Genomic DNA, 13,034 nt, shown 5'->3' with positions numbered 1-13,034 from the left:
AAAACAACAATTTCAATGCAATTAAAATTAAAATTAACTAAGGTATCCAATGTATTCAAGTCCACCAACACTGAGGTTGTGTAAAGTGCTGAGCTGTGTAGCTGCTGATATCAGGGAGCAGGAATGCCACGTGGGATTACAGTATCACCCTCACACTTCTATTAATACAGTGACATTTAACTTCTGTGTTATGTTTGTGTGAATGTTCTCAGTCATGCTCTCATGAAGTCCTGCAACTGGACCAGAAAAGATCCAAACAAACCACAGAAGTCATGTAGCAAAGCCTCGAACCCACAACTCTGACATTTTGCTACTAGATTACTTTTAATTAAAGTCTCGCACTCCGGTTGAGTCTGAACTGTCGGAGCTGAGGTCGTTTCCTCGAGTGACTGCGCCTCTTTGCCAAAAACTGCAATGTCACCGCACACGACACCAGCTACGTGATCCAGTTCACCTCTGCTCACATCCTGCAAAGTCAGACGGTGAGGACCGGGTGCATAAAGACTTGTTTATGGGGGAGACTGAACAAAGGTGGAAAGGAGGTGGAGGGATGTGCCGCTAAAGGACGACATTAAAACAATAGATTTAAAGACGTGATATTTTTACAAGGAGCAGCAAGTTGTCAATTATATTAAGACACAGAAAGGAAATAGGAAAATAGATGTAGGTGCAAAAATAACATGAATATTTCAACTAATAAAGGCCACCATCAGTCCATGCATGCCTAAACAAATGATCGTCAGAGCCCAGTCTTCACACCTAAACGTCACGTCTGATGCTTCTGAGGGGGCGTCGGCGCTGTTTTTCGGCCTTACGGACAGACTGACACAGCGAGCATCAGCTGAGCAGGTGGGAGCAGCAGAGTCTGTAAACGGTGTCCACGAAGGAAGGATCAGGGTGTTGGAGGAGTGTGAGAGGGGGCTAATCACCAGCTCGTTAAGTAGTAATGAAGATAATTATGCAAGTGCGAAGACGAGTGCCGTCGGCGCAACAGAGGAGGCAAAGAAAGCTGAAGAGACGAGGCAAGACGTGTGAATCTTGACCAAAATTAATGTCTTTTTTTTTTCAAGTAGTGGTTTTGGAAGCTTAATGATGCAAATCCAGTGATAAATCATGGGAAAACAAACCGACAGGAAAACTTTCTATATTATTACACATGTAAAAATTATCACGATTGTGTCCCTTTAACAATCAACGTAACAATAAAGGGTAATTAAGTCACACAAACATCCTTATTTACTATAAATCTCTCGAGTTTGGACTAACACCCTGTCTACACTACTATGGAAGTACTTTTTTTAAATCAGTTTATAGAAGAATAAATATTTGTATTGAAAATATTGAAATACTCAAGCCATGCCACTAAGGGGCGTGACCATTCATAATATTTAACAAATAACATAAAACAGGATTTCAGAGCAGGATTCGGGTTTAACTGGGGACAGAATCAGGACAACACAAAACCGAGATTAAAAAAAGCACCTGCTCCGTCATCGCTTTGCTTTCTAAGGGATAAATATTGGGAATAAATGAAAAAGGCTGCGACATAGTCGGTTCTGAATCGTTCCATATGTTAATATTTACAGATGTGTGTGCACATGAGAAAGTTTTGCTTTAAGAAAATCTATAATGTGAAAGAGGACTTGAATTCAAGCTGCTGTATTCATCTGCTCACATTCAGGCTGCTGTTTAATATAACGTATTATTTTACATTATTGTTGTTTAGCGTATATCTTGGATCCTACTTTATATTTTGCTAGTTTTGTGTGTAACTGGAACCTTGTGTACACAATTTCGTTCCACCTCGTGTACCACGTGTGACACGAATGACAATGAAGAACCTTGAACTTTGAAAATGTTCAACCGTGTAATGAAAGAATAAGAACGCAAACGTTAAGTTAAAAAAAAAAAATCCAAAACATACACAAAGAATATGTTTGTGCAAATAAAGTGGTTATGTAAATATGCAAGCAGAATAAAAATAACTGCATGTAAGGCAAGACTGAATACATCAAAATGGATTAAACAGCTGCAAATACACCTTAAAGCCTACTTCTGCTGAGAAGGATCACAACTTCATTTGACTTTAAATTATTAAGAACCATAAAAAACGTTAATACTAAAATATCACTCAAATGTAATCGTCTACACCAGGGGTCCCCAACCAAGCTCCATGGCTTATTTGATACCTGGCCACGCAAGTAAAAAATAAAAATAAGTTCTTAAAACAAAATTGTTATATTTTTATACATTGGCTGTTTCTCCTTATTTCAGCTTCAGCTACGTTTTAATCACTAGCAAGCGTACAAGCTAACCGCCCAGTAAGCTTCATGACACTGAAAGACTGAGGTTCAAATTAAATTGTCCAACATCCATTAAAATAAAACAGTTTTATTCCAGTGCAATAAGACGACTAATAAACCGACCTGTGGCTTCACAGGACAAACACCACAGCCGCGTTCGTGTGCGGCCGTAACGTGAAAGAAGCACAACAAAGAGAAGCATCCGTTCTGTTCATGACTAGTCGCCATAAACAACAAATGAATTAATCGCATGATAAATTAAAATTATCGACCTCGTTTTCATTTATCGGCTTTATCGTTTCTTCGTGTCTCTCTCTTTCTACTGAAGACACTGGATGAAAAAAAATGCTCTTCACTGGCCCCTCCCTTTCTATTTAAAATCTGTTTTAACGTCCAAAACTGCGTTTTTGGATCGTTGAAAGCAGCTAAGCTGAGAAGCTAAGCTAACAGGCTGACCTCGGGGGGGGAAAAAAAACAAAGCTTTGTGTGAAAAATGCTACGCTAAAGAGCTCAAACCACACGAGCGTCCGCCATTTTGAGAACTGAAAACAAAGGAGAGACAGCCCATGTCACGTCAAGGGGCCTCCCTCCCATTTTTCTTAAAGAGAGACACTGCTCGTTCCCTCACTATCCATCTTTCGGTTCAATCTGTCTTATACTGCTATGTAGTGGTCAAAAAAAAGGTACTACGCACAAAATAAATTAAAAATTTCTTCAAAAATTTGACAAGAATTACTAATTATTGTCAAATTTCAAACAATATTATCGTTTATCGCAACAATTTCTGAGACAATTAATCGCCCAGCGAAATTTGTTATCGTGACAGGCCTTTTAACGACTTCTGTGAAGTTCAGGCACTGCACCGGCCAAACAGCTTGAACACAAACAACACAAACGATGACATGTCGGAGCAGTTCTGGAGAGAAAGACGTTACGAATGTCCAGCGAGCGAGGGTGTAACGAAGGATGGAAGCAGTAAACTGAACATAAAACAAGGACTTCCTGCTCCTGAGCAGAAGCAAAGACATTCTTATACAATTATTTATCTAATTTTATTTAATCCAACACAGTTTGATACAACATTCTCTAGTGCAGCAACCAATGAACAAATTTTATTTATTTATTTTAAACTTTACTTGCAGTAAATATGGCTTTTCGCCTTATACACAAGTAGAATAAAATAAATCTGTTTATGAATTTCCTCTCACTGGAGAGGTTTACCAGCTTCCCCCGAGGACCCCGAACAGAAGAGAGAGCAAAGAGCAGCAGGATGGATGGACGACTTGTTCAAATCTCCAGACTTTAGGAGCTCCGCTCATCCAGGCAGCCCTGCAGGTTGGTCCACGGCCGACTGTAAATGTGCAAAACACATCAGTCCCTAAGAGTTTAATGATTTATTAAAGCCAGTTTGGGTTCAGTGACTGATGCATGGAGCTGCTGTTAAGGTTTCCCAGCATCCATTTATAAACCGTTTTCTTTTTCTTATCAACAAAACAGCATTAAAGGCTTTAGATGTAACGGATGCTGCAGCTGAGCAGAGTTCAAATATTTTACATCAATTGTCCAAAAAGCTCCAAAACATGGATTTACTTTCCAGTTTTAAGACTACTCTGAACACTTTGATGCAAAATGAGTTTGTCCATTTAAGATCGTCTTGGAAACTCCGCGTCGCTAGTTTCTAGTAATGACATCATCTCTGCGTGGAAGCATCCACTTACAGGCGTAAATATTCAGCCGAACCAACAACTGACCTCACAGCCGCCATCTAACTATCTGCTGGTCTAATTATCTGGACTTACCGGGTCAACGATGTAATTGACCCATCAGCTTCCGACCTTCTTCACTCCGTGAAAGTGATTCAGCTAATCCTCTTTAAACGGTACTTTTATATACGGCTGATTTACGAGCAATAAAAACAGGAGTCCTCAAAAGGCAGACCAAGCTCTGCCTGAAGGACCAGCGCACACTTTTTACATCACAAACAGGGAAGGACATAAAATAAAATGCATAAAAGTATTGTCTTTTTCATTATAACATGTTATTCTTCTTCTTTCGGCTGCTCCCTTCTTCAGGGGTCAATGTTTTTACACGGATGTCCTTCCTGACGCAGCCACCGAGCTACCACAGCCCTCCGTGTGGAGCAGGGAGCTCCACCCAGGCAGGTGTGGGTGCTTCACCTTTCTCACACACATTTTTGACGTCGTCGGTCCAGGGGATCGAACCGATCACAGACGCGCCTTCTCTAACCTCTGCGCCACCACGCCCCTTTCCTGTTCATTAGAAGTGATGTGCAGTGAACAAAACAAGGCTCAATATCTATAAAAAGTTTTGTGATTTTGTAAATTGTTAATTATAACTTCTAAAAAGAAATCTAAATTGGACAAAATTATAATTAAAATGTAAAAAAATTACTACAAAAAAAAAAAAAGAACATTAAGCTGCATCTCCATCTATTAAAAAAAAACACTGATAAATGAGACGAGTCAAAAGATAAAACATTTGGACTTTAACTTTTTGACACTTGAAGTCAAAGTGCTGTAAGAATACGTACTCTTATCGTATTATTGAAAAATAATGTTTTGTAAACAGACCACATCTTTAAAAACATGTATTGTACTCACAGATAAATCTATTAAAATATTTATGTCATGTGTGGGATTCACCAGCCTCTCTTTAACAACAGTCTGCAGTTCATAGTGTGAAGAAATAAAAACTATGTACGAAAATGTAGAAAAGAATCAGACCGCATAAAAAGTGTTGGCCTCGTTTCTGCAGCGGGGAGGGTTGACTGTGTGTCAGAGGTCAAAGGTCAGGTCTCAGGGCGTCTGCGGCCTAAAAAAAGACCAAAGAGCTGCACTAAGAAGCTCTCGAGGAGATGAGCTCAAACAAATCACAATATTTATTTTCAGAAACACAAAAATCAAAGTCTGAATAAACTCGTTTCCCCCGCCGGGTGCAACAAGTCGCCCATGAACGGCATGCGGGGGTCGTGAGAAGCAGCACAGAGGCCACTGGCGGCTAAATAAACCTCCAGCAGCTGGTCAGAAACACACTGGTCTTTCTCCTGAAGAGTACCGGGGTGCACGCCAACCTAAAGCAGATCACACACCGTGAGAAATTAAAAAAAAAAAATAAAGATAATTTCCGCTTCAAAGCCTTATAAACAAAAAAAAAAACACGTTTAAGACTTTCAGGGCCTCTGCAGAAAGACATCGACAGAAAACAACCGTTTCACACAAACACTTTCTCGGTTTAAGTTTTTTATGTTCGTCTCTGGGAAACGTGAGGTCGATGAAACGAACAGAAAGCGTTTCAGTCCTGCGCATGAGCTTCGGTCGTTTCAGGTAATGAAGAAACCTGAATGAAAGCCGAGAGGAAATGTGCAGGACGTTAAAAACTGAAGACATCCGTCCACAGACTGTCAAACGGTTTGAGCAGGTCTGCTGAGCATTTACCCCATTTTCCTCCGTCTTTAAACAAACCTCAACCGTGGCCACTTAAAATACTTAAAGTCACTAAAAAATATAAACTTCTGTAGCTATTTGCTGGTTTATGGCAGCTGGAGTGAATAAAACTCGTGCATCATTTCAGCAGGAAAGTAAATTAATTTAGCTCCAGGTAAATAAAAGTTTCTGAGCGCTCATGTTTACAAACAAAGACAACAGATTTTATTTAAAAAATAATAAACATTTCAATGTGATTTAGCTGCTGTTTTAAAGTAGATCTGCATTCCTAAATAGATTTAAATTCTGTTTTTCTTTCTAAGACTTGTTTATATTTTCTGTAACTTGTTTATGTGAACTCGCTGATTAAATTACTTTCAGTTAGTAAACAATAACAATGTCAGCCAACATGTCATGATTTAATGCCTTGATCGATTTAACCAAAATGTTGATTATATTAAACCTAAAGCAAATTAAAGTTGAAACGTAATAAAACTTTGAAAAATAAAACAAAAAAAAAAAGTAACCTTGTTTATCTAAAATTACACAGATCGAAGCATTTAAACTTCTTTAAAGTCACAAAGATCAGTTAAAATTAAAATGAAAAAGAAACACCTGCTTTATTTGTTTGTTTTTCTTCATACCGATGGTTATGTCCTTAAATTTACAGTTTATAAGCAAACGTTTGTAAAACAGCTGCCATCTACCATGTGTGCTCATTAACTTATGAAACAGCCGAAGTGGCTAAAATAAGCTGAACATTGGTGACATCCGTGGAAGAGCGGTTTATTGCAGAGAAGTCTGATTACATTCATACTGAGATTTGTTGAGTAAAGTATCCACATCAAGGTGTTTGTTTACATCAAGTGCCTACCTGCATTTCAACGTTGTTTATTTGGACAAAAAACTACCGACGTAAACTCAAACGGTCACTTGATTTTGTTCAGGTAAACCTGTAACGTTTGATTTCATTAGATTATGGTTAATGTTGGACATGGGCGCTTCAAAAGAGAAACAGGAAGTGAGCAACGTTGCTCTCTGTGCAGCACGGCAACTTAAAGTGGGAACGCCGACAACGCAGCAACTTGTGGTACAACTGAAACCAACACTTGGGAAGAGTTTTATGAACGAATCATTTCAGATTTTAGCAAAAATGACCGTTTTATGTTTAATCTGCCAGGACGAGGAAGAGCTGCTTTGTGTTTTTCAGAGGCGACCTCATCAAGAGCCATCCATCCTGCAGAGTTAAAGCAGAGGATGCTGGGAAAAAAAGATGTGGACACTGCCACAAAATATCTGGGTTGACGAGGCTGCTTTTACTCAACAAGATGGGGGATTTGATCAGGACACTCCTTAAAAACACATTGAGGTGCAGAGAAAGGCTAAACTGAACCCAGTGTGTGTTTGTGTGCACGTGTGTGCACGTGTTATGACCTTCACGCACAGCTGAGGGTTTGACCAGTGAAGCCAGTGCTGATGCTCATATGACTGGAATGCCAACCACAGAATTGTGCGTCTGCGAGCGACAACAAATTAGATTTTTTTTTTTTAAATGGGAAGAAAAGATGTTTGTGAAATTTTTAAATTTCTTGTTCCATTTGAGGATTGTGCATGAAAATCAGAATCAGATTTATTATCATTATAAAGTGCAATTATGTTCGTACAGTCGTCCGCAAGATGGGCGGAGTGCATGTTGGCGCCGAGAGCGTGGCCCCTTATCCTTTTTCAGAATACTTTTCAGTTAAAGGGGAAAAGGACATGAGGATGGATAGTGGTATTACAAAAAAAAAAGATCTTTTCACATCTTGTCCTATCAGGACATGATTTAAAACATCAAAACCTCTGCCAGCAGCACATTTAAAGACGCATTACATGATTATTCATTTGACGACAAGACGGTGAGATTTGTCCATGAAGCACTTCCAGATAGTCCATAGTCCTGATAAGATGTTGGTGTCAGCCGGTGCAGCTCTGATAAGCCTTCACAGAAGTTCTCGGGTGGGGTTTGCGATAAACATAGCTTTTCCTTAGGTTACACATTCCCAGGAGAAATTTGATGTCAGTCTGCATTGAGGCCAACTGGCGGAGTCAGATTCAAATAAGACAAATATTGATTTTTTTAGTCAGACTATTTTTTTCTTATCAGCCTCAAGTCCTGCTGGTACTTTCAATCCCAAAATGGCCAGATTTATGGGCCTTCCACTGGTCCGTGCTTATTAGCTCACTCCAAGGTCGTCCCCAACATGCTGGCGAGTCCCAGAAGCCGCAGGTGGCCTGCGATTCTCCCGAATCACCTCCATCTTACGGTTAGCTCGTAAATCAGCTGACTGAGTACTCAAAGCAGGAACCAAACCTTCACATAGACTCGGCAGTTTTGCCATGGACGAAACTGCTGCCCCAGTCTTCTTTAATAGCCGAACAAGAATCCGTCGATGCCAAAAAAAAGCAGGAACCCTGCTATCATGGTTCCAATTATACAAACATCTTCAGCGTCCTCCTGAGACAAAACAAAAAGACACATCAGCTCCAAAACTCCCCACGGATCCATGACGTGTCCTGCCGCGTGCGTCTCAGCGGGGCATGAGGGCTCTCCAAGACCCTGTCGGTTTATAGAAAAGATTTTATCAATTGTGTTTAAAGTCCAGCCGACCAGATCCATGACAGTAGTTTTAGTTTTGGAAGATGGAGCTCCGATACACAGTCAGAGAGCAAAAAAAAGCAGGAGGAGTACAGGAGAGCAGGAGGAGGAGGAGGAAAAAGCATCCGCCTTGCACGAGAGCGAGTGAGGGAAAAAGATAGGAGAAAGTATAACGGTAGTGAATAAATAAAATATGGTAATCGTGTGTATTTGAGCACACTTTAAGGAAAATTTGGCAGATTATCTGTAAAATCATTTCTCCGTATAAGAAGTCCGTATCTGTGTGTGTGACACATGGCAGACAACCTCAAGTGTGTGTGCTTATCTGTAGTTTGCCATGTTAGTGAGGTAGTCATAGATACAAAGACATGCTCACGAAGTACAAAGACAGCTGTATTCAGCACCAACTGTTGCGCGCCTTGTGATCTCATACTCCGTCATTTAGCTAATTCAGCTGCCAAAATATACGGACACACAGAAACGTCTGTTTGGATTTTTGGGCCTTTAGTTGAGGACTCAAAGAGCCAACGGCATCCGTTTCAAAGCGCAAGGACAAAAGTCACCGTGTTAACGTGTTTGTGCTTGTTGACGAGGTAATGGGCTTCCATTAGGAGTCCCACTTTAAAGCAAACCCATCATTAAAATGGTCGTTTTCCCAGAAAGGAAACACGGCAAATGACAGGAAAGGTTGTTGTTTGTTGTCAAATAGTCCAAAAATCGCCATTTAAGCCGTCTTCAGCGCCAAACTTTTCCAGTAAATCTGTTTGATTCTGCTTATTAGACGTTCTTCGATGAAGTCGAATGAACAGAATAAAAAATGTATTTTCATGTAGTGATGTTTGCATACACTGAAACTAATTAGGTTGTCACTGAGAGTTTGGTTAGATTCAAATCACTAAATACTATGTAGTGAACTAAGCCTCAGGTCGAACCTGGCCTTGAGGGGCCTTCCTGGAACAAGAACTGTATTTCATTGATTTGAGTCCAGAAACACAAAATCAAGTCCATCCAGAGACTTTTTAAGTGTCCTGCACTGATCAATTGAAAGAACACTCTCTTTTCTATTATCATTACTATTTTACAAATGTTTTGATAATCAAATTGTGTTTAGTTCAAACCATTTCCAAATGTTGAAGTGAACTACTCATTTTAAATCAACTGTGAAACAGTAATAATGATTGTTAATCCTCATTCAAAGTAGAAATCAGGTTAATGATGCATTGTCTGATTTTCTGTCTTCAATGAGCAAGTTGTGTAAGTTGGTCAAAGTTCAAGTTTCGGTCAACTGCAAGTTTACTGAAAAAGAAATGTCATGTTTAACTTTTTCAGGCAGATATGAGAGAATTGACTCCACGAAGTCTGAGTTCTTCATAACAATCTTCTGTCTGTTCTTAAACACTTAATCTTTTTCCTTGACTTTTTAATAACACCTTACATCACAAAAACACACCTCTGTTTGGTCCAACCAACCAATCAGAAAGTCCTCAAATGAACCAGAAGTGACCTTTTTTAAGGTGCAACACTTCCTAGTTCAGAGAGGTTCCAGCTCCAGTCGAGTTCTGGAGAGCTCAGTAGTTCTTAGAAGTTCTCGGCAGTTCTAGGAAGAACGCTGAGGAGAACGCTGAGAGAATGCTGTGAGTTGGTTCCGAGAGGGCAGTTCCAGAGTTCATGAAGGCTGGAATTCAGGATGCTGGAGAAAGGGTAACTAAGCTGACGAGAGAAGATCAGGGGAATTATGAAATGTCTGTTCTGGGATGACCTCACGACTCCTGAGGTTTAGCTGTTCTTATGGAGACGCTGGAAGAGTTGAAAGGAAAGCTCTACACCAACGCTGAAACTATCATCTGCAAAGGTAAAGAGTAGATCTCAACCAAAGTGTACCGTTGGGTTAAGCTGGTCCAAAGGAGCATGTTGTTCTGGTTATAACAGACAAATTCCCTCACCCATCTCTCTCAAGATAAACTTCATTTTCCATCTTTAAGCTCTTCTTTTTTGCTAGAAATCATTCCAGGTAATTTTAGAAATGTCTGTTGTTAAGTTTTTCAACCATCGCCGTATGGTTAATCAAATTGTACAGCTTGCTAAATTAGCCATGTTGTTGTTGAAATCATTTTGCCAAATTAATGTAAATGTGTGATGTGTTTAAATCGTTTTAAATAAATGACCCACTGTCGTTGGTGAGTCAAAGATAAACACGTTTCCGTCCACATTTAATTAAATTCAATGCACGTTATTATTCAGTCCAGAAAAATGAAAGAATCCGTTTAATTTATGAGTATATATATAACAGCATATGTTCATCTACAACTACTACCGGTACTATCACGGTAAACACTCATTGCCTTGATACTTAGTTAGCTCGATGAAACTTTGGGCTTTAAAATAACCGTTAATTAGACGACAAAGCGCATGTCTCCTCTCTGCAACAAGCCGGTCATTGGTGTGAAATAGACTAAATAAAAATAGTATTTCAAAATAACAGTTTGCCTAATATTTTTTTGTTTTATTTATAAAGCTTAGTTTATGTGAAGCACTAAAACTACTTGGTTAGTTTTAGGAAAACAATAAAATTTGGACTAAATATTAGTATGATGATGAAAACCCGTTTCTTTCCTTTACAATAAGCTTATGTATATTATTTTATGAGTGTGAAGTGAACAAAATAAGATTAGAGTTTATACTTTAAAGGACTTATTGTTTCAGACTAATCAACTCTAAATGCAGATTCAATCTTCCGTTATGTTTAAGAAAACACCAGCGTCCATTTTTTCCCCCACCAATCCATAACTTTGTCGCGGAGGCAACAGGTTCAGGAGGAAAACCCAGACATGGCTCTGCAGTGACACTCAGCTCCTCCTAGGGAAACTTGAGGAGTTCCCAGGTCAGAGAACATACCCCGTTTGATGCAGAGGAGCAGTGGCTCTACTCTGAGCTCCCCATGGATACCATTGCTCCTCACCTGATCTCCAAGTCAGACGTCAGACGTCCTACAGTGGAAGTCCACTTCAGGCGCTTTAATTCAAGATCTCATACCATCCCATACTTCAGGATCATAGGTGAGGGTTCAAACGTAGGCAGACCAGTAAACGGAAAGCTTTGCCTTTCAGATTCACCATGACAGAACGGAGCAACTGCCTCATTACTGCACATGATGCGCTCAGCCTTTTAACAGTTAAGACTCGTGGCTTTAAACTTAGAGGCGTAGAGGGTCATGCTGGCTGCTGCACACGCAGCTGCAAACCAACGCAGTGCATACAGAAAGACGCCAACAGAACCACGTGATCTGCAAAAAGCAGAGATGAGACCCTGAGATGTCCAGATCAGATACCCCCTCTCTCCCCAACCGGGTCTTTAAGATCCTGTCCATGAGCACCGTAAGCCTGCACAGGAAACGAACTCAACGTTGTGCCAAGAATGTGGACAAAGCTCTCACTTTGGTTATATAGGACGAGCCTCAAGAGCGACCCGAGCTCCTCCTACTTGCAGAAACTCCAGTTTGGTTTAAAGCTTCCTCAAAACAATGAAGTCACACTTTCTTAATTTTACAAATTTCGTTTTTTCTGCCACAGATCTGTTACCCTGCTCTGGTGCAGATGAAATCAGAAGATGTGCAAACAATGTCTGCTGTTCAGGAAATTCCTCCTTCAGACAATTCTATCCTCGTAAAAGGTGAGCTGAGCTTCCAGTTGAATCTTTCAGTCTCGCACAGAACATTTTCGTTCAGAACCTCCCCGACGTCCAGCCTGAATAGATGATGGAATTACAGCGCACAGAAGAAGACAATTACACCTCATCAATAAACGTGGAGCGCTGCTGCGCTCGCTCATTCAAAGCCTTTTCTTTTTTCTTTTTTAGCCCAGTGCTGATTGAAAGGGCGTCCATCCCAGCGCCTGAAATCAAATCTCAAGGGCCGGACTGGGATGATGCGTGATAACTTGGAAAGAAAAGAGGAGGGCTGAAAATAGCCTCGGCAGAGGGAGAGAGAGGCGGTGTGGACAGAAGATCTTTTCAAACCCATCAGGGATGAATGAGATGATGGTAAAGGTGCTTTGAGAAAGATAAAACATTAACAAGTCAACGTAGATAAAAAGAGACCGTGTTACTTTTTGTGCGTGAATCCAGTACGTTTTACTGTTTGTTGCACTCATGTCTGCAAATTGTGCCGTTTTAGCTGTTCATAGAATAAGATGTTCAGCTTGTTCAGGAGATGAGTGCTAAAACTTGTGGATTTTATAACTTTTATAATTTTTTTAAACATTTGAAAAATGTTTAACAGTTTCCTCCATAAAAATACATTGAAATATGTGAAAAGTATTTTAAAAGTTCATGTTTTCTGAATTCTACTGAAGCTCCTGGCTCTATTTTTAATCTAATGATGCTTTTAGGCATTAGCAAAACTTTTGCTGTTTGTACCATTCAGCTAGCATTTTGCTAGTTTTAGGTTCAGCTAGGCTTTTGTTACTTTTAGCTTTCATCTAGACTGTTGCAACTTTTGACTTTTAGCCAGACTTTTAATAGTTTTAACAAACCATTTATTATTTCCAGCTAGTTTTTTTGCAACTTTTAGCTTCCAGCTAGTCTTATTCTACTTTTACCTTCTAGCTAGTCTTATTCTACTTTTAGCTTCCAGCTAGTCTTATTCTACTTTTA

General features: G+C 39.8%; 1 protein-coding gene across 1 annotated transcript in view; it reads right to left on the bottom strand.

Annotated features, from left to right (window-relative positions):
- The window catches only part of LOC119414304 (disco-interacting protein 2 homolog C), a 211,323-nt gene that overhangs the window by 160,402 nt on the left and 37,887 nt on the right, over window positions 1-13,034 (bottom strand). The gene's annotated exons all lie outside the window — the stretch shown is intronic.

The sequence above is a fragment of the Nematolebias whitei genome, chromosome 9 (assembly GCF_014905685.2).
Source record: "Nematolebias whitei isolate Nwh7 chromosome 9, NemWhi1, whole genome shotgun sequence".
Taxonomy (NCBI): Eukaryota; Metazoa; Chordata; class Actinopteri; order Cyprinodontiformes; family Rivulidae; genus Nematolebias; species Nematolebias whitei.
The sequence above is the reverse complement of the archived record's forward strand: the minus strand, read 5'-3'. Positions and strand labels throughout refer to the sequence as shown.